This window comes from Scyliorhinus torazame, chromosome 17, assembly GCF_047496885.1.
Source record: "Scyliorhinus torazame isolate Kashiwa2021f chromosome 17, sScyTor2.1, whole genome shotgun sequence".
In the NCBI taxonomy this organism is placed as follows: domain Eukaryota; kingdom Metazoa; phylum Chordata; class Chondrichthyes; order Carcharhiniformes; family Scyliorhinidae; genus Scyliorhinus; species Scyliorhinus torazame.
The window spans coordinates 122,674,997-122,689,170 of record NC_092723.1 but is presented as its reverse complement, the minus strand read 5'-3'; the positions used below and the strand labels follow the sequence as shown (position 1 = coordinate 122,689,170).

Genomic DNA, 14,174 nt, shown 5'->3' with positions numbered 1-14,174 from the left:
CTGAAGTGCAAGTGGGAGGAGGAGCTGGGAGGAAAGATAAAGGATGATCTATGGGCGGACGCGTTGAGTAGAGTCAACGCGTCCGCAACATATGCTAGGCTCAGCCTGATACAATTTAAGGTTGTTCACCGGGCTCACATGACAGTGGCTCGGATGAGCAGATTCTTTGGGGTAGAAGACGTGCAAAATGTGCGGGAGGACCAGCGATCCATGCCCACATGTTCTGGGCATGTCCGAAGCTTAGGGGATTTTGGCAGGGGTTTGCAGATGTCATGTCCATGGTGTTAAAAACAAGGGCGGTGCTGAGTCCAGAGGTGGCAATTTTCAGGGTGTCAGAAGACCCGGGAATCCAGGAGGAGAAAGAGGCAGACGTTCTGGCCTTTGCTTCCCTGGTAGCCCGGAGACGGATACCATTAGCTTGGAGGGACTCAAAGCCCCCAAAGTCGGAGACCTGGCTATCGGACATGGCTAGCTTTCTCTGTTTGGAGAAAATCAAGTTCGCCTTGAGAGGGTCACTATTAGGGTTCGCCCGGAGGTGGCAACCGTTCGTCGACTTCTTCACGGAAAATTAATCGTCAGCAGAAGTGGGGGGGGGGGGGTTAGTTTAGCTTAGAGTAGGGGGTTAATAAAGGTGGAACCTGTAAGGGAAGGAGACGGCTTTTGCACTATGTTTATAGTTTCATGTACATTGTTTATTGTGTTGTTATAAGGCCAAAAATACCTCAATAAAATGTTTATTAAAAAAGGAATTCTGGGAATATGTGATCCCCAATGCCTTAAGTATAATATGGATACAGGTTATAACAAAAAGGAATTTTGTTTTCCTGACACACTGCTGTCACGAGAGTCTAAATCAATGTACATCAGACACTGGAGTCTAAATCAATGTACATCAGACAGAGTCTAAATCAATGTACATCAGACACTGAGTCTAAATCAATGGACATCAGACACTGGAGTCAAAATCAATGTACATGAAACACTGGAGTCAAAATCAATGTACATCAGACACTGAGTCTAAATCAATGTACATCAGACACTGGAGTCAAAATCAATGTACATGAAACACTGCAGTCAAAATCAATGTACATCAGACACTGAGTCTAAATCAACGTACATCAGATACTGGAGTCTAAATCAATGTACATCAGACACTGAGTCTAAATCAATGTACATCAGACACTGGAGTCTAAATCAATGTACACCAGACACTGGAGTCAAAATCAATGTACATGAAACACTGCAGTCAAAATCAATGTACATCAGACACTGGAGTCTAAATCAATGTACATCAGACACTGGAGTCAAAATCAATGTACATGAAACACTGCAGTCAAAATCAATGTACATCAGACACTGAGTCTAAATCAATGTACATCAGACACTGGAGTCTAAATCAATGTACATGAGACACTGAGTCTAAATCAATGTACATCAGACACTGGAGTCAAAAGCAATGTACATGAAACACTGCAGTCAAAATCAATGTACATCAGACACTGGAGTCAAAATCAATGTACATCAGACACTGGAGTCAAAATCAATGTACATGAAACACTGGAGTCAAAATCAATGTACAACAGAAACTGAGTCTACATCAATGTACATCAGACACTGGAGTCAAAATCAATGTACATGAAACACTGCAGTCAAAATCAATGTACATCAGACACTGAGTCTAAATCAATGTACATCAGACACTGGAGTCTAAATCAATGTACATCAGACACTGAGTCTAAATCAATGTACATCAGACACTGAGTCTAAATCAATGGACATCAGACACTGGAGTCAAAATCAATGTACATGAAACACTGGAGTCAAAATCAATGTACATCAGACACTGAGTCTAAATCAATGTACATCAGACACTGGAGTCAAAATCAATGTACATGAAACACTGCAGTCAAAATCAATGTACATCAGACACTGGAGTCTAAATCAATGTACATCAGACACTGGAGTCAAAATCAATGTACATGAAACACTGCAGTCAAAATCAATGTACATCAGACACTGAGTCTAAATCAATGTACATCAGACACTGGAGTCTAAATCAATGTACATCAGACACTGAGTCTAAATCAATGTACATCAGACACTGGAGTCTAAATCAATGTACACCAGACACTGGAGTCAAAATCAATGTACATGAAACACTGCAGTCAAAATCAATGTACATCAGACACTGGAGTCTAAATCAATGTACATCAGACACTGGAGTCAAAATCAATGTACATGAAACACTGCAGTCAAAATCAATGTACATCAGACACTGAGTCTAAATCAATGTACATCAGACACTGGAGTCAAAAGCAATGTACATGAAACACTGCAGTCAAAATCAATGTACATCAGACACTGGAGTCAAAATCAATGTACATCAGACACTGGAGTCAAAATCAATGTACATCAGACACTGAGTCTAAATCAATGTACATCAGACACTGAGTCTAAATCAATGTACATCAGACACTGGAGTCAAAAGCAATGTACATGAAACACTGCAGTCAAAATCAATGTACATCAGACACTGGAGTCAAAATCAATGTACATCAGACACTGGAGTCAAAATCAATGTACATGAAACACTGGAGTCAAAATCAATGTACAACAGAAACTGAGTCTACATCAATGTACATCAGACACTGGAGTCAAAATCAATGTACATGAAACACTGGAGTCAAAATCAATGTACATCAGACACTGAGTCTAAATCAATGTACATCAGACACTGGAGTCTAAATCAACGGACATCAGACACTGGAGTCAAAATCAATGTACATAAAACACTGGAGTCAAAATCAATGTACATCAGACACTGGAGTCTAAATCAATGTACATGAGACCCTGATTCTAAATCAATGTACATCAGACACTGAGTCTAAATCAATGTACATCAGACACTGAGTCTAAATCAATGTACATGAGACCCTGAGTCTAAATCAATGTACATCAGACACTGAGTCTAAATCAATGTACATCAGACACTGAGTCTAAATCAATGTACATGAGACCCTGAGTCTAAATCAATGTACATCAGACACTGAGTCTAAATCAATGTACATCAGACACTGGAGTCAAAATCAATGTACATGAAACACTGGAGTCAAAATCAATGTACATCAGACACTGAGTCTAAATCAATGTACATCAGACACTGGAGTCTAAATCAATGGACATCAGACACTGGAGTCAAAATCAATGTACATGAAACACTGGAGTCAAAATCAATGTACATGAAACACTGGAGTCTAAATCAATGTACATCAGACACTGGAGTCTAAATCAATGTACATGAGACCCTGGAATCTAAATCAATGTACATGCAACACTGGAATCTAAATCAATGTACATCAGACCTGGAGGCTAAATCAACGTACATCAGACACTGGAATCTAAATCAATGTACATGAGACACTGGAGTCTAAACCCATGTACATGAAACACTGAAGTCTAAATTAATGCCAAATGAGACACTCGAGTCTAAATCAATGTACATGAAACACTAGTCTAAATCGAATTATACAAAACAGTAGAGTCTAAATCAATGTACATGAAACACTAGATTCTAAACCAATTTCCTTCCAATACCAGCCTCTAAATTAATGTAAATTAGCCACTCGAGTCAAAATAATGTACATGAAATACTGGTGTCGAAATCAATGTACATCAGACACTGGTGTCTAAATCAATATACATGAAACACGGGAGTCGGGGCAGCACGGTGGCGCAGTGGGTTAGCACTGCAGTCTCACGGCGCCGAGGTCCCAGGTTCGATCCCTGCTCTGGGTCACTGTCCGTGTGGAGTTTGCACATTCTCCCCGTGCTTACGTGGGTTTCGCCCCCACAACCCAAAGATGTGCAAGGTAGGTGGATTGGCCATGCTAAATTGCCCCTTAATTGGACAAAATGAATTGGGTACTCTAAAATTTAAAAAAAGAAAAAACAAATGAAACACGGGAGTCTAAATCAATGTACATGCAACACTAACATCTAAATCAATGCACATAAAACACTGGATTCAAAATCTATGTACATGAAACATGGTAGCACAGTGGTTAGTACTGCTGCTTCACAGCACCAGGGACCAGGGTTCAATTCCCAGCTTGGGTCATTGTCTGTGTGTCTGCACATTCTCCCCGTATCTGCGTGGGTTTCCTCCTGGTGCTCCGGTTTCCTCCCACAGTCCAAAGATGTGCAGGTTAGGTGGATTGGTCACGCTAAAGTGCCTCATAGTGTCCAAAAGTTAGGGTTGCCCTCCTCGGGAAAAGCTCCTCTATAATCGGCGGGAAAGAGTGGAGGGGTGCTGGACTTCAGAATCCTCACCTCCTTCGAGGAGCGCGCTCTAGAGGTGACTAGGGTGGCCGTGGACAGGGTGGTCACCCACGCGGAGGCGGGCAGACTCCGCAGAGGTGAGGACCACCGGGATCCACCCGGGGGATCTGTCAAACGGGAGTTGTTATTGCTTTACTGACTGACTCATCCCTCCCACTGAATACATGTCCATTCTCCCGCAGGTCCTCCAGCCGACAGCACCGGACCAGCCCAGGCGGCACTTTCTCCAATTTCCCAGGGACCACCTCGGAGGAGAGCTCCAAGGATGCCAACATAATAGTCGCGGCACATCTGTCATCGCCACCCTCCACCAGCGCAGATACACACTCCTCGGTGGGACATGTTAGTGGACAGGCTTCAGGGGCACAATCTGGTGAGCACCGCACTGCTGATGATGCATATCAGATGGAGACAGGGACCCCGAGGCGAGACAGCGGTTGGAGGGTTGCTGGATCCAAGGATCCAACTGGATCTCAGCCTGATGCTGAGGCTGTGGGACAGGATTATCCGGAGCTGATGGAGACGATAGGGAATGGCCGGGACATTCAGAAGTAGATGTCAGCGTCACTCCAGCAGATCCATAGCTGCTTGGAGGCTACGGACGCAGGAGATGTCGCTGTCAATGCATGGCACCGAGCCCAACACTGCTAGGGTGGCGACTGCAGTGGAGAGCCTGGTGCACGACGTCGGCACCATAAGTGAAGGTGTCCAAGGCGTCGCCCAGTCATGATGGCCATGGCTGAGAGTCTCGACAGAATGTCCGACTCACTGGGAAATGTCACCCGGTACCAGGCTGACCTTGATGAGGTTCTGCGGGACATGTCCCACTCTCAGATGGACATGGCCAAGGCGCTGTGGAGTTTGCCCTAGTCGCAGGTGGGCATTGCTGAGATGCTGCAGAGCATGTCCCAGTCACTGAGGAACATCAGCGAAGGTGTTGACACCATGGTGCTGACCATGGGGAGCCGGCAGGACTGGCAAAGCCAGAGGATGCAGGGGCAGCCGGAGCTCAAATCCATCCAAAGTGAACCCCAGGGTCCTATGGGCACCAACCGGGAGGTGGGGTGCTGATGCCAAGCCAGACTAGTCCCATGGAGTGGCAATGGTGGCCACCAGCTCCCCCGAGTTGCACCCCTCTGATGAGGCCCTCCGGCCCGAGGATGCCTGCCAGGCGCATCGAAGGCCATGGGATGAGATAAGCGTCTGGCTGCCTCCACCGCAGATATGCATCGTGGGCACCATTGGGAGAATGGGGACTTGTATAAACCATTAAACACCCTTGTGCACAACCAGTATGATGCCTCTGTCGCTTTCTTCCCAAATGCGGGCTGACCTCCGAATCCTTGGTCCATCTCTCCAGGCACACCGCGTGCAGGTGATGGGTGTGAGCGAGCAGTCAGCAGACAGGTAGGGGTCAGACTATGGCATAGATTGAGGAGCACTGGTGCTCAGCTCTTTGCAGGTTATCATCACGGCCCCTGCCCTCGACAGTGACCTGCTGACGGGGCCCACACAGTCCCAGCACCCTGGAGTGATGTGACACATATCCTGGGAGGGTGGGAAATAGGGGTAAGGTAATGATGACAGAGCAGGTCACATCCTAAGTGAATCGGATGAGTATGAGGGCCTCCCTGGCCATCGGGCTTGCCAGACCCTCGCTGCTGCCGCCTGTCCTGCAGCCTCCGGCTGGGCCTCGGGTTCTTCCCCAGCCTCGTCCTCCAGCCCCTGCTGGGCCAGCACCGCCTCATCACCCTCGTCCTCCTCTTCGGAGGTGGCCACATGTTCCTCATGACTAACCTCCAGCATGTCGCCCCACTGCTGTGCCAGATTGTGGAGGGCACAGCAGACCACCACAAAGCTGCCGACCCTCCGGGCAGTTATGCCCTATTATGTATTTTCTTTTATTCCCTTTTCTTCCCATCTACTTAATGATCTATTGAGCTGCTCACAGAAAAATACTTTTCACTGTGACACAGTACACATGACAATAAACAAATCCAATCCAATGTACTGCAGTGCATCACCGGAGCGGTCGAGGCATCGAAACCGCATCTTGAGCAGTCCGATGCACCATTCAATGACTGCCTGGGTGGCCACTTGGGCCTCGTTGTGCCGGGTCTCCGCTTCGGTCACCGGTCTCTGTACTGCTGTCATTCGGCAGGTCTTCAGCGGGTGCCCTTTATCCCCCAAGAGTCTGCTGCCCATCCTGGGGTGGTCCTCGAAGAGGGCGGGGATGACCGACTGCCCCAGGATGTAGCTGTCGTGCACAATCCCCGGGAAATGGGCACACACGTGCGTTATCTTCATCTGGTGGTTGGAGAAGAGCTGGATGTCGAGAGAGTGAAACCCCTTTCGGTTAACATACGGTATCCCCAGGTGGCCTCGTGAGCCCAGGGCAATGTGCGTGGCATCTATTACCCCCTGGACCCGGAGCATCCCGGCAATGGTGGAGAAACCGGGCATCTTGCTGGGCTTGGTCATGTCAAAGATAATGTAGTTATCCGCCCGGGTATAGAGGGCATTCATGACCTGTCAGATGCACCTATGGGCTGTGGCCTGTGAGATACCACACAGGTCCCTGATAGAGCTCTGGAATGATCCCGTGGCGTAGACGTTCAGGGCTGCGGTGACTTTGTTCACCACCAGGAGTGGATGTCCTCGTCCTCCATGTGCTGCCAAGTCCGCAAGTCTCATTGTTGAGGCGAAGCCTCCTGCGGCACGCGCTGTCCGTCATCTGTTCAAACGACCAGACTTTTCCCCAGGGTAGACGGGTCAATTACTAGGGGCCATAGGTTTAAGGTGCAAGGGGCAAGGTTTAGAGTAGATGTACGAGGCAAGTTTTTTACAGAGGGTAGTGGGTGCCTGGAACTCGCTGCCGGAGGAGGTGGTGGAAGCAGGGACGATAGTGACATTTAAGGGGCATCTTGACAAATACATGAATAGGATGGGAATAGAGGGATACGGACCCAGGAAGTGTAGAAGATTGTAGTTTAGTCGGGCAGCATGGTCGGCACGGGCTTGGAGGACCGAAGGGCCTGTTCCTGTGCTGTACTTTTCTTTGTACTTTGTTCTTTGACCAGCGATGCCTGTACACCCTGGGCCATCATGGGACTCCCCCTCTGGGTTCCCCCCTGGACTGATGGGTGGCCGGGTCCTAAGGGTGTGGGGCGGAGTCTGGCACATGGGCCGCCACCTCGAGCATCTGCTGCCGCCTTTGTTGCCGCCGTCTGGCCACATCGCCTAGCAGCAGCTCTACTAGGGAAACTTCTGCATCCATTATCCTTGCCATATCTGTAAGGAATTGGGAGAGGGTATCAGACTGAAAAACAGCGGTGGCTCCCACCCCGGGACCCTCCATTCTCCCATGGATCCCCCCTCACCCTCACCCGGAACACCCTGCCCACGTACTCCGGCCACAGTGGGCCCCCTTCACCGGACCACAAACCCTGTACCCCGGACACCCGCTCGTAACGTCATCTGGACTGGGCGCTGGTCCCCTCCCCGTGGCCCTTACCCACCCTCCGGCCGTGGACCTGACCACGGAGCTGTGTCCCATCCCGTGGGTGTTGGGATGTTGGCTGCTGCGTGTGTGGTGTTGCCTCCCGCAGTGTTCAGGCACAGTGTCCAGGCATCAAGGTGCGATTGGGATGCAAGGCAATGCTCTCACATGCTACATGGGACAAGGTTTGCCTCCAGTACGGGTACACACGATCCAGGGGTTCGCATGGTGGTGGCACAAGCAGTTGCCTCCCGCTTGACCCCCCCCCCCCCCAGTGCCTACCCTCCATCCTCCCATGGAGGCCCACCCCCATCCGAGGGTCCCCCACCCCCCAGCTGCTGGTTCCCCAACCCCTGCCCACCACTGGGGCAGCAAGCCCAGAGCCCTCGGGCTCGTTGCCTGTGACCAAAGATGGCTTCTCACCTTCTCGACTCCCCACAGAAGCCCTTCCGCCAGGTTCTCGTTTTGAAAATGAAAATGAAATGAAAATCGCTTATTGTCACAAGTAGGCTTCAAATGAAGTTACTGTGAAAAGCCCCTAGTCGCCACATTCCGGCGCCTGTTCGGGGAGGCTGTTACGGGAATTGAACCGTGCTGCTGGCCTGCCTTGGTCTGCTTTCAAAGCCAGCGATTTAGCCCTGTGCTAAACAGCCCCTTTTTAAAAAGGAGTACTAATCAGCCCCAGCGTGAGCACTTGCTGAGGAGGTCGCTGAATGACATGAGGCTATTGGATATGGGGTGGCTCCTGTATGTTGTATGGAAATTTGGCTAAAGTGGTGATAATTGGTTTCTCACCTCGCCATGGCGAGATCCCGATTTTGCCTAGGGGAGCAGACCAGTTGCATCACAAACTGAGTCTAAATCAATGCACATGAGACACTGGAGTCCAGATCAATGTACAAGAGACACTGGAGTCTAAATCAATGTACAAGAGACACTAGAGTCTAAATCAATGTACAAGAGACACTAGAGTCTAAATCAATGTTCATGAAACACTAGAGTCTAAATCAATGCACATGAGACACCAGAGTCTAAATCAATGTACATGAGACACTAGAGTCTAAATCAATGTACAAGAGACACTAGAGTCTAAATCAATGCACATGAGACACTAGAGTCTAAATCAATGTACAAGAGAGACTAGAGTCTAAATCAATGCACATGAGACACCAGAGTCTAAATCAATGCACATGAGACACTAGAGTCTAAATCAATGTACAAGAGACACTAGAGTCTAAATCAATGTTCATGAAACACTAGAGTTTAAATCAATGTACAAGAGACACTAGAGTCTAAATCAATGTACAAGAGACACTAGAGTCTAAATCAATGTACAAGAGACACTCGAGTCTAAATCAATGTTCATGAAACACTAGAGTTTAAATCAATGTACAAGAGACACTGGAGTCCAGATCAATGCACATGAGACACTGGAGTCTAAATCAATGTACATGAGACACTAGAGTTTAAATCAATGTACAAGAGACACTAGAGTCTAAATCAATGTACAAGAGACACTAGAGTCTAAATCAATGTACAAGAGACACTAGAGTCTAAATCAATGTTCATGAAACACTAGAGTTTAAATCAATGTACAAGAGACACTGGAGTCCAGATCAATGCACATGAGACACTGGAGTCTAAATCAATGTACATGAGACACTCGAGTCTAAATCAATGCACATGAGACACTGGAGTCCAGATCAATGTACAAGAGACACTGGAGTCTAAATCAATGTACAAGAGACACTAGAGTCTAAATCAATGTACAAGAGACACTAGAGTCTAAATCAATGTACATGAAACACTAGAGTTTAAATCAATGCACATGAGACACTCGAGTCTAAATCAATGCACATGAGACACTGGAGTCCAGATCAATGTACAAGAGACACTGGAGTCTAAATCAATGTACAAGAGACACTAGAGTCTAAATCAATGTACAAGAGACACTAGAGTCTAAATCAATGTACAAGAGACACTAGAGTCTAAATCAATGTTCATGAAACACTAGAGTTTAAATCAATGTACAAGAGTCACTGGAGTCCAGATCAATGCACATGAGACACTGGAGTCTAAATCAATGTACATGAGACACTAGAGTTTAAATCAATGTACAAGAGACACTAGAGTCTAAATCAATGTACAAGAGACACTAGAGTCTACATCAATGTACAAGAGACACTAGAGTCTAAATCAATGTTCATGAAACACTAGAGTCTAAATCAATGTACAAGAGACACTAGAGTCTAAATCAATGTACAAGAGACACTGGAGTCCAGATCAATGCACATGAGACACTGGAGTCTAAATCAATGTACATGAAACACTAGAGTTTAAATCAATGCACATGAGACACTAGAGTCTAAATCAATGTACATGAAACACAAGCATCTAAATCAATGTACATAAAACACTGGGGTCTTTATAACTCAGTGATACTACAATTAATAAAAACATAAAATAATTTCAATGCATAAATTTGATTTTAAAAATTGCCCTCAGGTTTATGGAAAAGACGGACCCGTCCAAGAAAGAAGAAGTGACCAAAAGTCCAGCTGAACACTTGACTCAGATCTATATGATGGAGAAGATAATGCCAGAGGATACAGCTGTACTAAATTGCTTTCTGTATGTGTTTTATGCTTTGTTCTGCATCATCTGGTGCTGTGTGCCATCAGGAGTGTGTTCTCTTACACATTCTGTTACTCCGTACTCAATCCATGAAAAAATAAATCTGCTCAACTCACCAGATAATCCATGTGTGCGATAACCCCCTGTGCAGGGGACCCTTGCATTCTCTAGTAAGTGTCCAGAGTTTTTAGCTGCCCTTTAAAACAGAACTGAAGAACACAATGTGGTAACTGTAGCAAAGTGCTTCTGTTGCTGGACTGAGTGTGTCGGAGAATGTTCCCAGGGCTAGAGTGATGAGTAGGGAGGAAATGGGAGCATAGCAGACAGGTCCATCAGGACAACTCCTGGACACACCCCCAGTGCCGTGAAAGATTCCCGTGGGCCAGGCCAGCCTTCAGATTGGCTGCCTGCTGAATGGAGGTGAGCAACCAAAGGAATTGAGGCCCCAATTAGAAGGTGATTATTTGCAGACGCTAGCATTTTGCCAGGGGCAGAGTAGACCCCAGTGTGAGGGAAGGCCACCGCTTCAATGAAGGCATCCTGCCAGTGGCAATCCAGAGAACCATCAAGGTCACAGGTTCCAGCCCCAGAAAAGGAGGCCACTGACAGGATAGGCAGCATCGCACATCCCACCACCCTCACCCTCCCACCCCCCCTCACCCCACCGCCCCGCCCCCTTTGTACTTGTGACAATAAAGATTATTGTATATTATTATATATGGAGCCTGCTGCCCTTAATTGGACAGCAAGCTGGGAGCCGGCCAACAAGGTGTTCATATTGTCCTTTTAGGAAGCAAACCGCCACACCTTACCCAATCTGGCCTGTACGTGACTCCCTAATCCAAGCCAAAATGGCTGACGCTGAATGGCCGAGCAAACTGCACTGTTGCATTAAAACAGCTGCAAAGAGTAACGAGAGTGAGAGATTCAGGGAAGCGGTTCAGTATTATGCTTTCACATGAATTTGAAGCAATTCCAACTCACAGGACGGATCATCATCTTTGACCCTGAATCACCAGTGAGCCTGACCTGATGTTTTCCTCTCTTTATATTTCTATTACAGAGCAATGAAATTACTGTTTACTCGCTGTGACTGCAGGTTCAGAATCCATCATTTTGTCCAGCTGCCTCTCGTGATCAACACTCTAGACTTTGCTGCATCAACCTGTTGCATTCCCTTGAAGGGTGACATTATTTAAGTGTTTAAAATGCAAAAAAGAATCTGATAGATTAGATGCAGTGAAACTCACAACAAGATCCCCTCGACATTCAATGGCATTATCATTGCCGAATTCCCCACTATCAACACTCTCCTGGGGGTTACCATTGACCAGAAACTGAACTGCCCAGCCAAATGAATACTGTGGCTACCACAGCAGGTCAAAGAAGCACCAAAGCCTGTCCACCATCTACAAGGCACAAGTCAGCAATGTGATGGAACACTCTCCACTTGTCCAGATGGCACAGCTCCAACAACACTCAAGGAACTCGACACCATCCAGGAAAAAGCAGACACTTGACTGGCAACCCCTCCCTAACAGCAATGTGGGGGTACTTACACCAAATGGACTGCAGCGGTTCAAGAAGGCCGCTCACCACCACCTTCTCAAGGGCAATTAGGGATGGGCAATAAATGCTGGCCTTGCACGTGAGGCCCTAATCCTGTGAATGGAATAGAAATAAAAACTAGTTCCTCTGATGGAGGGATCCAGAACAAGAAGGCATAACGTTACATTTACAGCTCGGTGGAGGTTCTTGCACCCGAGGGAGCGGGAGCATTCGTTTTTCTCATGGGTTCGCAAGGTTTATTCGAGGATAGAATTTTTTGTAGTAGGGAAGGTGCTGTTTGTTGGGGTTAAGGGATCAGAGTATTCGGCGATTAGCTATTTTGGATCATACGCCGCATTGGGTGGACATGGTCCTGGAGAAGGGGACAGTGCAGAGGCCAGGGTGGAGATTAGACTTGGAGTTGCTGGGGGACCAATGTTTTTGTAAGAAGATCGGGAGGGTGATTCAGAAGTACGTGGGCTTCAACTGTACAGGGGAAGTATCGCAGGCGGTGGTATGCCTGACCCTGAAGGCAGTAGTGAGGGGGGAGGTGATAATATTTAAGGCCGAGGTGGATAAAGAGAGGGAAGAGCATCAAAGGCTGATAGAGGAGATGTTGGAGGTGGACAGGAGGTATGCGGAAGAGGCACAACCGGCACTTTTGGACAGAAGGGGGGGACTACGGGCTAGCTTTAATCGGTTATCCATGGGGAAGCCGGTGTGCCAACTGAGGCGGCAAGGGGAGCAATTTATGAGTCTGGGGAGAAGGCCAGCTTCGGAGGGAGGCAGCGGCATGGGAAATTGTCCAGGTGCGGGATAGGGCAGGGAAATTGGTGGTGGCCCCAGACCAGATTAATAAGGTGTTTAAGGAATTTTAGGAAAATTTGTATAGGTCAGAACCACCGGGGGAGGATCAGAGGATGTGGGAGTTCCTGAACGGATTAGAGTATCCGAGGTTGGAGGAGGAGGATTGGGCCACACTGGAGAGGTCGGATGGGGAACAGAAGGTAAAGGAGGCAATTGGGAGGATGCAATCGGGGAAGCTGGAAGGGCCAGATGGTTCCCAGTGGAGTACTACAAGAAGTTTAAGGGTAAATTGGCACTGCTGATGATGGGGATGTTTGAGGAGGCGGGGGTCTACCACAAACATCAGGGCAGGCCTCAATCTCCTTGTTGTGAAAGAAAGTTAAGGACCCAAAAGAGTGTGGGTCGTACAGGCCTATATCGCTACTGAATGTTGACGCAAAGATGCTGGCGAAGGTACTGGCAGCTAGGTTGGAGAGGTGCCTCCCGAAGGTGTTAGGGGAGGACCAGATCGGGTTCGTGAAAGGAAGGCAGCAATTCTCAAATATTAGGAGGTTATTAAATGTAATCATGATCCTGGCTGAGAGAAAGGAGATGGAGGTGGTGGTTCCTCTGGATGTGGAAAAAGGCATTTGATCAAGTAGAATGAGGGTATTTGATGGAGGTTCTTGAGAGGTTTTGGGTCGTGCTGAGATTCACTGAGTGGGTACGGCTATTATATGAGGAACCAAGGGCGAGTGTCCGCACAAACAATATGAGTTTGGGGTACTTTGCTCTACACTGGGGGACCAGGCAGGGGTATCCTATGTCCCCTCTGGTATTTGCATTAGCTTTTTTTTTAACGCATTTTATTCAAACTTGTATCAAAACAGGTTACAGCAAATAAACACCCCGGGAAACATTCTTCCCAACAATCAACTATACAGCGTGTACAGATTTTTCTCCTTTCCCCTGCGACGAACAGCTCCTCAAACACGGTCGCAAACATTCCCCAACTTTTCGCAAACTCCCCTGCTGAGCCCCTTAACTCATACTTTATCTTCTCTAACCGCAGGAAGTCGTACAGGTCACCCAACCATGATGCTACCCCCGGTGACGATGGCGACCGCCACTCCAGCAAAATTCGTCGACGTGCAATCAGAGAGAAGATTAAGACATCAGCCTTCCTCCTCTCCATGAGCTCCGGCTTCTCTGAAACCCCAAATATCGCCACCAAAGGGTCCGGGTCCACTCCCTCCTCCACTATCCTGGCTAAGTCCGCGAACACTCCCACCCAGAATCTTCCCAATTTTTCACAACCCCAAAACGTGTGCGCATGATTCGCTGGCCCCCGCCCACACCTCACACTCAT

At 47.6% G+C, this 14,174-nt stretch overlaps 1 long non-coding RNA gene across 1 annotated transcript in view; it reads left to right on the top strand.

Annotated features, from left to right (window-relative positions):
• Window positions 1–13,962, top strand: part of LOC140394120 (uncharacterized) — a 56,248-nt gene extending 42,286 nt beyond the window's left edge. Inside the window, exons 2-3 of the long non-coding RNA XR_011935819.1 lie at window positions 10,343–10,468; window positions 11,535–13,962. This is a non-coding gene — a long non-coding RNA (uncharacterized lncRNA). The remainder of the gene's footprint in view (window positions 1–10,342; window positions 10,469–11,534) is intronic.
• Window positions 13,963–14,174: the final 212 nt, after the last annotated feature.